This window comes from Mastomys coucha, unplaced genomic scaffold (assembly GCF_008632895.1).
Source record: "Mastomys coucha isolate ucsf_1 unplaced genomic scaffold, UCSF_Mcou_1 pScaffold5, whole genome shotgun sequence".
NCBI lineage: Eukaryota > Metazoa > Chordata > Mammalia > Rodentia > Muridae > Mastomys > Mastomys coucha.
Window position 1 is genome coordinate 113,501,490 of NW_022196911.1, and position 9,159 is coordinate 113,510,648.

The 9,159-nt window shown below is 50.7% G+C and overlaps 1 long non-coding RNA gene and 1 other non-coding gene across 3 annotated transcripts; both read left to right on the forward strand.

The window, feature by feature from the left end:
* Positions 1-5,836: 5,836 nt before the first annotated feature.
* LOC116077226 lies at positions 5,837-8,092 on the forward strand. Of its 2 annotated transcripts, XR_004113190.1 has the most exons (3): positions 5,837-6,201; positions 6,423-6,533; positions 7,932-8,092. It is a non-coding gene; the product is annotated as an uncharacterized LOC116077226 (long non-coding RNA). The 2 variants fall into 2 exon arrangements; XR_004113191.1 differs by lacking the exon at positions 6,423-6,533.
* On the forward strand, positions 6,238-6,424 carry LOC116079425. Its single transcript, XR_004113978.1, has one exon.
* Positions 8,093-9,159: the final 1,067 nt, after the last annotated feature.

Genomic DNA, 9,159 nt, shown 5'->3' on the forward strand with positions numbered 1-9,159 from the left:
GTGTCTGAAGAATACAGTGTAATCATATGAATAAAAATAAATCTTAAAAAAAAAAAGAAAAGAAAAGAAAGAAAGCATTAGACCAATGAGGTCAGTGTCTTAGGTCCCTAAAAAAAAAAAAAAAAAAAAAAAAAAAAAAAAAAAAAAAAAAAAAAAAAAAAAAATCAAACAGCAATGAACTAGAACCAGACATCTGGTGTGTTCCGGAAGGCTGCTCTCATCAGGACCAGCAGGAGGCAGAGGACCAGACATCTGGTGTGTTCCGGAAGGCTGCTCTCATCAGGACCAGCAGGGGGCAGAAGATGACAGTCAGGCTTTGCCCTGGAAACTACTTCTGTAAGGCCCTACCTGCCAAATTTTCCAGAACCTCCTAAAATCGTACCACCAGCTGGAGACCAAACATTCCAAACACAAACCTGTGAAGGACACTTCATATTCAAGACATAAAAATGGAGATGAACCCAGACATTCCCCCACTTCAAAAGCCCCCTCTGCACACAGGGACATCCGGGAGAAGGCATCTTTGGGCATCAGGAGTTGAACCCAGGACTTCAGATATATCAGGTGAGTATTCTATGCTAGGCTACATTTCTTTTGAAACAGGGCCTCACTTAAGTTGCAAGGGCAATCCTTCAACTTTCAATCCTCCTGCCTCAGGCTTCCAAGTGCCTGGGATTATGGATAGGTATGGGCCACCATGACCATGCCTAGCAGAGGACATGTGCATGATGTGTGTATACATGTGTATAGGTATTCAAAGGTTTGTGTGCGCATGCTTGTAGGAGGCCCAGGGCAAGCATGAGGGCCTGGGTTCAGATCCTGAGCACCAGTGTAAGAGATGGGAGGACGGCGGAGAGCCCGTGCTACTCTTCTATAGCTAGGGAGAGACGCCATGACCAAGGCAACTTGTAAAAGAAAGCATTTAACTGGGGGCTTGCTTACAGTTTCTGAGTCCATAACTATCACAGTGGGGAACATGGGGGCTGGTAATATTGGGCCCCATTTTGGCCCTGGCTTGGGCCTTGAAGACAAACCCGAACCTGGCTCGGAGTTTTGAGACAGGTCTCAGTCACTTCTGTATGGGGTGACTCAGCAAGACCTGTTTGGCCCTGCCTCCACTCCCCCCACCCCACCCCTGAGGTAGAGCTTTGCCATTAGCCCTGTCAGTCACTACATACCCTCTGTCACCCTTCCCCACCTCCTACATCGTCATCTTACCCCACCAAAAAATGCCCCTCTCTATGCTCTGAACGTATATAAGCAAGAGGCTGCTTGCTTCAAATGCAAGGGCCCCAGGTTCCAACCTGGTGCCTAAAAGATAAATGAATAAAAAGCAAGTTTAAGGAACCACAGTCACAAGGGTGCAAGCAAGCTCCTACACAGTGCGGCGGGGAGGACTCAAGGCCAGTGCCTGAGCCTATGAGGCCCTGCGTCATGTCCTCTGTGAGGTCCCCAGTGCAAACGCAGACACCCTCATCACACAGCACTGACATTCTGCAGAAACACACAAGGGCCACCCACCCTCCTGCGGACAACACTCCGCAGCTGCAGGGCACTCTGCAGACCCCTCCATGCACCTGCATCTGCAGCAGAGACACCGACACCAGCAGCCTCCCCTTCTGGAGTAGGAAACCACCAGCAGTGCTTAGGAAAGAGCCTTGTGCACAAGGCTCCCTGCCAGCTGAGATCCCTCAAACACCCGTGTAAACTCTGCAGCCTGACCACTGCTTATGGGCTCACCTGGATGGGCACCTCTTTCCTGTTGCCAACTTCACCGCATCTGAAATCAACTAAAATCCAAGCCTGTGGACACACCCATGAGGTTTGTTTGTTTGTTTGTTTGTTTGTTTTAATTGGACCATTTGAGGTGGGAAACCTCCCCCTAAATCTGGGCCACACCTGCCTGCTGGTGGCGACCCACATAAAATGACATGCATGTAGGAAGCTGTCTTAGTCAGGGTTTCTATTCCTGCACAAATATCATGACCAAGAAGCAAGTTGGGGAGGAAAGGGTTTATTCAGCTTACACTTCCACATGGCTGTTGATCACCACAGGAAGTCAGGACTGTGACTCAGGCAGGTCAGGAAGCAGGAGCTGATGCAGAGGCCGTGGAGAGATGTTTCTTACTGGCTTGCTTCCCCTGGCTTGCTCAGCCTGCTCTCTTATAGAACCCAAGACTTCCAGCCCAGGGATGGCACTACTTACAAGGGGCCCTACCCCCTTGATCACTAATTGAGAAAATGCCCACAGCTGGATCTCCTGGAGGCACTTCCCCAACTGAAGCTCCTTTCTCTGTGATAACTCCAGCCTGTGTCAAGTTGGCACACGCGACTTGCACGTGATGCTGGGCTGCCACGTGGGTACCAGGAATTGAAGTAGGCCTTTTGGAAGAGCAGCCAGTGCTTTTGAACTGTTTCTGTGTATCGCTCTAAGCTGGGGAAGTCCACGAACTCGTCTTTCTCACGCACCTCTCGTGGGCCATTTAATGCATTTCAGGGAGCTGTGGTGCGCGGGGTTTTGTTTTTTTCTAATGAGGCAGGACTGGAGTCTGTTTCTGACCTCACCCGCAGCGTGAGTCCTTACTCATGGCGGGTCGCATTACTCAGAGGCGCCACCAGGCGGCGCTCGGGGCTGTGCAATGCACATCTTGTTCAGGAGCTACTTGCTGCGGGGCCCTGCTCACCTTGGGACTGTCCCTCTCTGGCTCCACGTGGCAGAAGTAGTTCAGCCGATCCACGTGGCCACCACGGGGGACTTGTAGCCCCAGCTACTTGGGCAGGAGATTCGCGCCAGCCCAGGAGTTCTCAGCCAGACTGGACAACACAGTGAGGGAAAATTCTGTCCCCCCAGGATAGCTCACAGGTGTGTCACTAGCCTAGGACACAGGAAACTCCTTTCCAGGATGAAGGGAGTTCCACACAAAGAGCCTAATGCCGCTGCCGCTGAAAGCCACTTTATGTTGTTGAACTTGTCCTAATTACTTTTATTTTCTTTTGGTTTTCGACAGGGTTTCTCTGTATAGCCCCGTCTGTCTGTCAGGGAATTTACTCTGTAGACCAGGCTGGCCTTGAACTCAGAAATCCACCTGCCTCTGCCTCCCAAGGGTGGGATTAAAGGCGTGTGCCACCACTGCTCAGCTAGCCTAACACATTTTTAACTGATAAAACAGAGGAAAACCAAGCAGTGCTGTTCCAGCAAGAAAAGAAAGACAACCGAAGCTGCGCAGTGTGGAGCAAGCGAAACTAAACAGTAAGTGTGGGCAGAGACACGGGGTGGGAGGGGCCTGGAAACCTCCAGGGCTTTCTCCCACCATGCCTTGCGATGTCTTCAAGACTGTCAGACGGAGAGATTCCCACCAAGAATAAAAGACAGCCAAACACGGTGCTACACACCTGGAATCCCAGCAGTGGAGAGACAGAGGCAGGAGGACCGGAACCAAAGTTAGCCGCAACTACATACAGAGCTCCAGGCTAGCCTGGGCTACCTCAGACTGTGAAGGAGAATTCCTGGAAATGTTCCCGCAGAGGCTGATGGGAACTACTGTGGTGCAGAACAGCTGAGCAGTCACAACACTCCGGGTCAAGACCCTAGTTACCTTATCGTCGTGGGCTCATTTGTGCCTCTGAAGTAGCAAGCCCTTGTCCACCTCTGTGTCAGTACTAACAGTTTTGTGACTGAGAGGAAAAAAAAAAAAGAATCTATTAACTTAGTTTCTACCAATCTGAAAGCTTAGAATGTCATCGGACAGCACCTGAGTCCTATAGGAGAGACTCCACCATCTTGCAATTGGCTCTCTTGGTTCTCCACCAATGCATTACATTTTCTTATTTTTTTTTTTAATTTTATTTTTTATGTATATGAATGCTTTTGCATGATGTGCCCAGAGAGACCAGAAGAGGGCTCTGGATCTTCCAGGACTGGATTTGCAGATGATGCTGGGCTGCCCTGTGGGGCCAGGAATTGAACCCAGGTCCTCTGGAAGAACAGCCAGTGCTCTTAACTGCTGAGCTAAACCCAGCCCTCCACTGACATATTTTTATAAAGTACCTTCTTTTAAGACCTTCTTTGTTCTGTTACTATAAAAACCTTACAAAACCACATCCTTGTGGGGACATGGAACCTAAAGAAACCTGACCTCGGGCTGGAGAGATGACTCAGTGATTAAGAGCACTTACTGCTCTTCCAGAGGTCCTGAGTTCAATTCCCAGCAACCACATGGTGGCTCACAACCATCTGTAATGGGGTCTGATGCTCTCTTCTAGTGTGTCTGAAGACAGCGACAATGTACTCACATACATGAAATAACTAAATAAATAATTTTTAAAAAAGAAAGAAAGAAAGAAAGAAAGAGAAAGAGACCTGACCTTGTGTTTCCTGAAATTTGGTCCCTCAAATTTGGCTCCAGAATAAATTATCTTTTATTTCCTTTGAGGCAAAAGCTTTGTTTTTACATCCACAAGACCTATCTCAATCAATAAATAAAATAGCCTTGAAGTGGGAGTCTGTACTCAGTGGTTGGATCGGCATTGCAGTGAAACATGCAGAAAGACATCAAGGATGTGTGCGTGTCGTTTTCTCCACTTACTGAAAATAAAGTGTGCACCCTCACCTTCCCTTTACCCGATTCTGTCTAATCTGTAGATGAACTTGATTCCAGTCAGAAGGAGCCAGCTGTAGGGGTAACGGCTGGGTGACACTTTCTCTGGGGAGATGAGACCACCTTGTTTACTTAATGACAGACCAAAGTAACACCACCACTAACGTCCCCCTCAGAGCTCTGCAAGGATTGATGCCGTTGCTTTCCCACCACTAACGTCCCCCCCAGATGAAGCTGCGAGTTTTCTGGGGTTACTCACAGGAGCACAGACAACCCAAAGGCACCCACATCACTACAAGCCCAGCCCAGCAGGAGTAGCAACTCCGGAGAGCTGGAAACTGGAGCTCTCTGCATGACTTGTGGCTGACTCCCTGAGGTCGGAGGGCCTCTCCTCACCAAGGAGTATGGGGGCCGTGTGAATCTGGTAAGTTTCAGGAATTCTTTGAGACTTGTGACTTACTTTCCGAGTCTTAAGGACCCTCCCAATCACACTTTCTCAAGCTTTCCTCCGGGTGAGATGTTTCAGAGGAAATTACTACATAGCACTGACGTGTCCCTGGGATAAATGATTAAATTTTTCGTGGAAATTCCTATTGGATCCTGGGGTACCTCGGGATAACTGAAGTCTGGAACTGCATGCAGGACTTGGATGCCACTTTAGAAGTTGGGGGTCTTAACCCAGAGATGCCACATCACAGATCCAAACCCTTTGCTGGACCCCAGCCAGTGTGATGTTTCCCCATGAGCTCCCTGTTGAAGACTTGATTCTAGATACAGCCCCGTGTTCAGAGGTGCGACTTTGGGGAGCCATTGATCAAGAGAGTGCTGACTTCAACGATGGATCAATTGATCCTACCAACGGGTTCATACTGTGATGGAAGGTCACACACAGGTTTGCAGCAGGACCCGCTGGGTTTCAACCACCTCTGCCACAACAGGGCCGACTGGGCTCGGAAAGTCAGCTTTTTGGTCTGTACCAATGACCCAAAGACCAGCACAGGGCTGCGGGATTGCTTAAGGGACAAGGGCTAGGCTAGCTCCTGGCGCCCAAGAGTAGGAAGTCCCTCCCGCTTGCGCTCCTTATAGACGAGGTCCCACAGCCCGGAGGAACTCTGGCCTCTCTAACCGCGCGCCTAGAACGCGGCCCCTTTAAGGCCGCCCTGGATGACCCAGAGGCCAGAGCGACCTTCTAGCGGCCGTCTCGATGGTAAATCTTCACTTCCGGCCGGAAATGCATTTGCCGAGCTGTTTCCGCCGGGGAGAAGTACTCGCGGGCTTCGTACAGAGGGGGACGTAGTCTGTGGAGCGCGGCCCGCAGGCGATCGTGGGATTTAGAACCCTCTCCCGGGGCTCCCACGGGAGGAGGCTGACCGCGGGCCCGCACGCGGCCGCGGGATGAGCGGGGGTTGCAGGAGGGCGCAGTGTCCCGGCCTCGCCACCGGCCGTGCACAGGGGTCTGTGTGCGGCCACCGCACGAGGTCACCCGCTTCAACTGAATCGTATTACTCTCTCTTTTTTTTTTCCACCCAGAAAGCGAAATACACAGCCCCCAGCGACTTTCTCCCGAGGAGAGCTCCGAGTGGCTTCAGCGCGGGTGACCCAGGTAAGTCAAGCCTGGAGGTACGGTGCCCAGAGGTGGACGGTCTGGGAAAAGGCTCCTGTGTGGTTGAACCTGCCCGAGGTGGGTGCAGCCCCGTACCAGACAGCCCGACCTTGACCTACAGTAAAATCCCAGAGGAACATCTTCCCTGGGGTTAGAATTTGCAGTAACAGGTGTGAACATCTTAGCAGCAGTTTGGTGATCATGTATGATACTGCAAACAGGACCCTTGCCGAAGCCGTGGGGACTGAGTACCACTCAGAGCTCTGCAAGGATTGATGCCGTTGGTTTCCTTCAAAAGCAAGTCTTTGACCCATTACTGCAAGCCCCTCACTGTAGGTTGTTTTGTTTTGTTTTAAAGACTTATTCTTTATTTTATGAATGTGATGTTTGCCTGGTCCCCCAAGGGGTCACAAGAGGGTACTAGATTCCCTAGAAGCGGCATTACAGAGTGTTGTCAGCCCCGGTGTGGATGCTGGGAACTCGACCCAGGTCCCCTATAAGAGCAGCAAGTGCTCTTCACTGCTGAGCCATCTCTCCAGCAACTGCACCACCACTCATTAAGAGAGGGTCTCACTTAGCCCAGGCTGCCCTTTACTCATTAAGTAGCTGAGGGTAGTCTTTGAACGTCTAATCCTCCTTCCTCTACCTCTGGACTGCTGGATGACAGGAGTCCTTGTCCACACCTGGTTTATGTGATGCTGGGGATGAAGCTCAAGGCTGTGGGCATGCTGGGAAGGTGCTCTCTCTGCTCCTGGGTATCCGCCCCGCCCACGTGGAGCTTAAACAAAGACCCGCATACATTTATGACTTCAGACATCACTGGAGGAGTCAACAGTACAACCCAGACAAACTTTCTCGTGACAGAAATGGTTCCCCATGACTCACCTGGGCAACTGTGGGCCCCACTAGGCTGTCTTGGCAGTGTGGTTGAAGGACTGGAATTTGTATTTAAAGTAGCCACATGGGACCAGTGGTCACCGTTTTGCATTGGAGGTCTTGAGTCTGGCACACTTCAGAGAGAGCCATGACAGGACTCTGCCATAGTTCAGGCATGTCATACGCTCTTGGGGCATGGGGGCCAGGCTGGAGTGTGACTCTGTGATAGAGCATGTTAAGTATGTCAGAGCAGCTTGTTAAGGGGCTCAGTGTCTATGTAAGTAGAAGCCAGTAAGTAATTTAGGCAACTGGAAAGAGACCGCACATACAGGCTACTGTAGTCCTGTGAGGGAGGTGCAGTTGGGCCAGGGAGCACAGGCAAGCTGGAGTCAGGCATGGCTGGAGGAGGGGAAAGAAGGTCAAAAGGGATGGCTTTCAAGTTGGGCTGAGCTGCAGAGTCCTCGGCCACCAGAGGCCTTGCTTCTGCATCTGTTGACCAGCAGTTAAATCTGGAGAAAGAAGGGTCAGGAAGTCACTGGGTAGGTGGCCAGCCCTGGGTGCAACAGTTTCTATACATTTGGAAGGATATGCAACTAAAAAGAGAGACTGGACCCCTTTAGGTACTCCTACCAGGGGCGTGGTTTGTGGACTGATGGGTTGAGGTTTTTGTTGTTTTGTTTTTTCAAGACAGGGTTTCTCTGTGTAGCCCTGGCTGTCCTGGAACTCACTCTGTAGACCAGGCTGGCCTCAAACTCAGAAATCCACCTGCCTTTGCCTCCCAAGTGCTGGGCGTCTAATGTTGTTAAGTAAACATCAAGATTTGAGGTTTAATGAGGACTGCTTTCTTTTTTCAGGTCATTTGACAAGAAGATTTGTCTGCGTGCACTGAATGAGAATCTGGTCCTACTGTGTGCACCTGGACCTGTTGGGTTTGCCTCTTGATTTGCTTTTTTGGGTGGTCACTGGATGAGGGCTTCTTTGTGTGGTGGCTGTAAATAAATGGACCTTGACCTCACTCTGTTTTCCTTGTTTGATGGTGTGTCACTGTGCAGCCCTGGCTGGCCTGGAACCCAGCTCTACCTGCCTCCCACACACTGTGGTGAAAGATGTTCATCACCCCACCCGGCTCCTTCACGCTCTTCGTGGTTTCTGCGCTCCCTGCTGTCACCAAGTGTGGCTTTGTATGGTCCATGTGTCAAATGACCCTTTTCCCAGATTGTTTGTGGACAAAGCACACAGCTATCCAAGGATTTCTTTAAGGACTGTAGGGGCTAGGGCAGGCACAGTGTCCTCAAGGAAGTTGAGTGGCAAGAGGTGTCTGGATAGAAGATGTGCAAAGTCTCTGGGATCCCATGACCTGGGCTCGCCTAGCACTCTTACATAGGAATTACAGACAGACCGTGGCTATTCCAGGATCCAGTCACCTGTATGCACTGTGAGCAAAGCTGGTACTGCCTCTGCGCTCAGGAGGCAAGGCAGGCAGGTCTACAAAGCAAGTTCTAGGACAATCAGGGTTAACAGAGAAACGCTGTCTTGGAAAGGAAAAAAAAAACACAAGAATTCTATTTTATGTGTATTACTTGAATGTAGTAGTTCTGGGTCTTTGGAGGGCATTGAATCCCCTAGAACTGGAGTTACAGATGGTTGTGAGGGCCATGTGGAAGCTGGGAATAGAACCTGGGCCCCCTACGAGAGCAGCCCGTGTGCTTAACTGATGAGCCAGCCCTCCAGGCCCAGCTGGTGTTCCTCTTAAATCCACAAGGGCCCTTTCTTGCTGGCTGGCCTTGCAGTTAGGTGTCAGGGACACTGTACTTCCTGTAGGGCTGAGCAGCTCCCTCCTGCGATCCTTGGGGTTAGGACTGGGGGACCCTTTGTGCTACTCTTGTGTATCCTTGGTCCCTCTGGCCCCATATTCTCAGCAGGAGCAGAAGTACCCCTGTCCTACCTCTGCTCAATTACCTAGGGAACCTTGTCTCAGATCCTGTACACAGAGACACAAGAGAGATCTTCACAAGAGTGGTACCGATGTGGCCTGTCTCCCATATTGTGCGTGGCTTGTTTGCACTGGTTAGGGGACTGGCT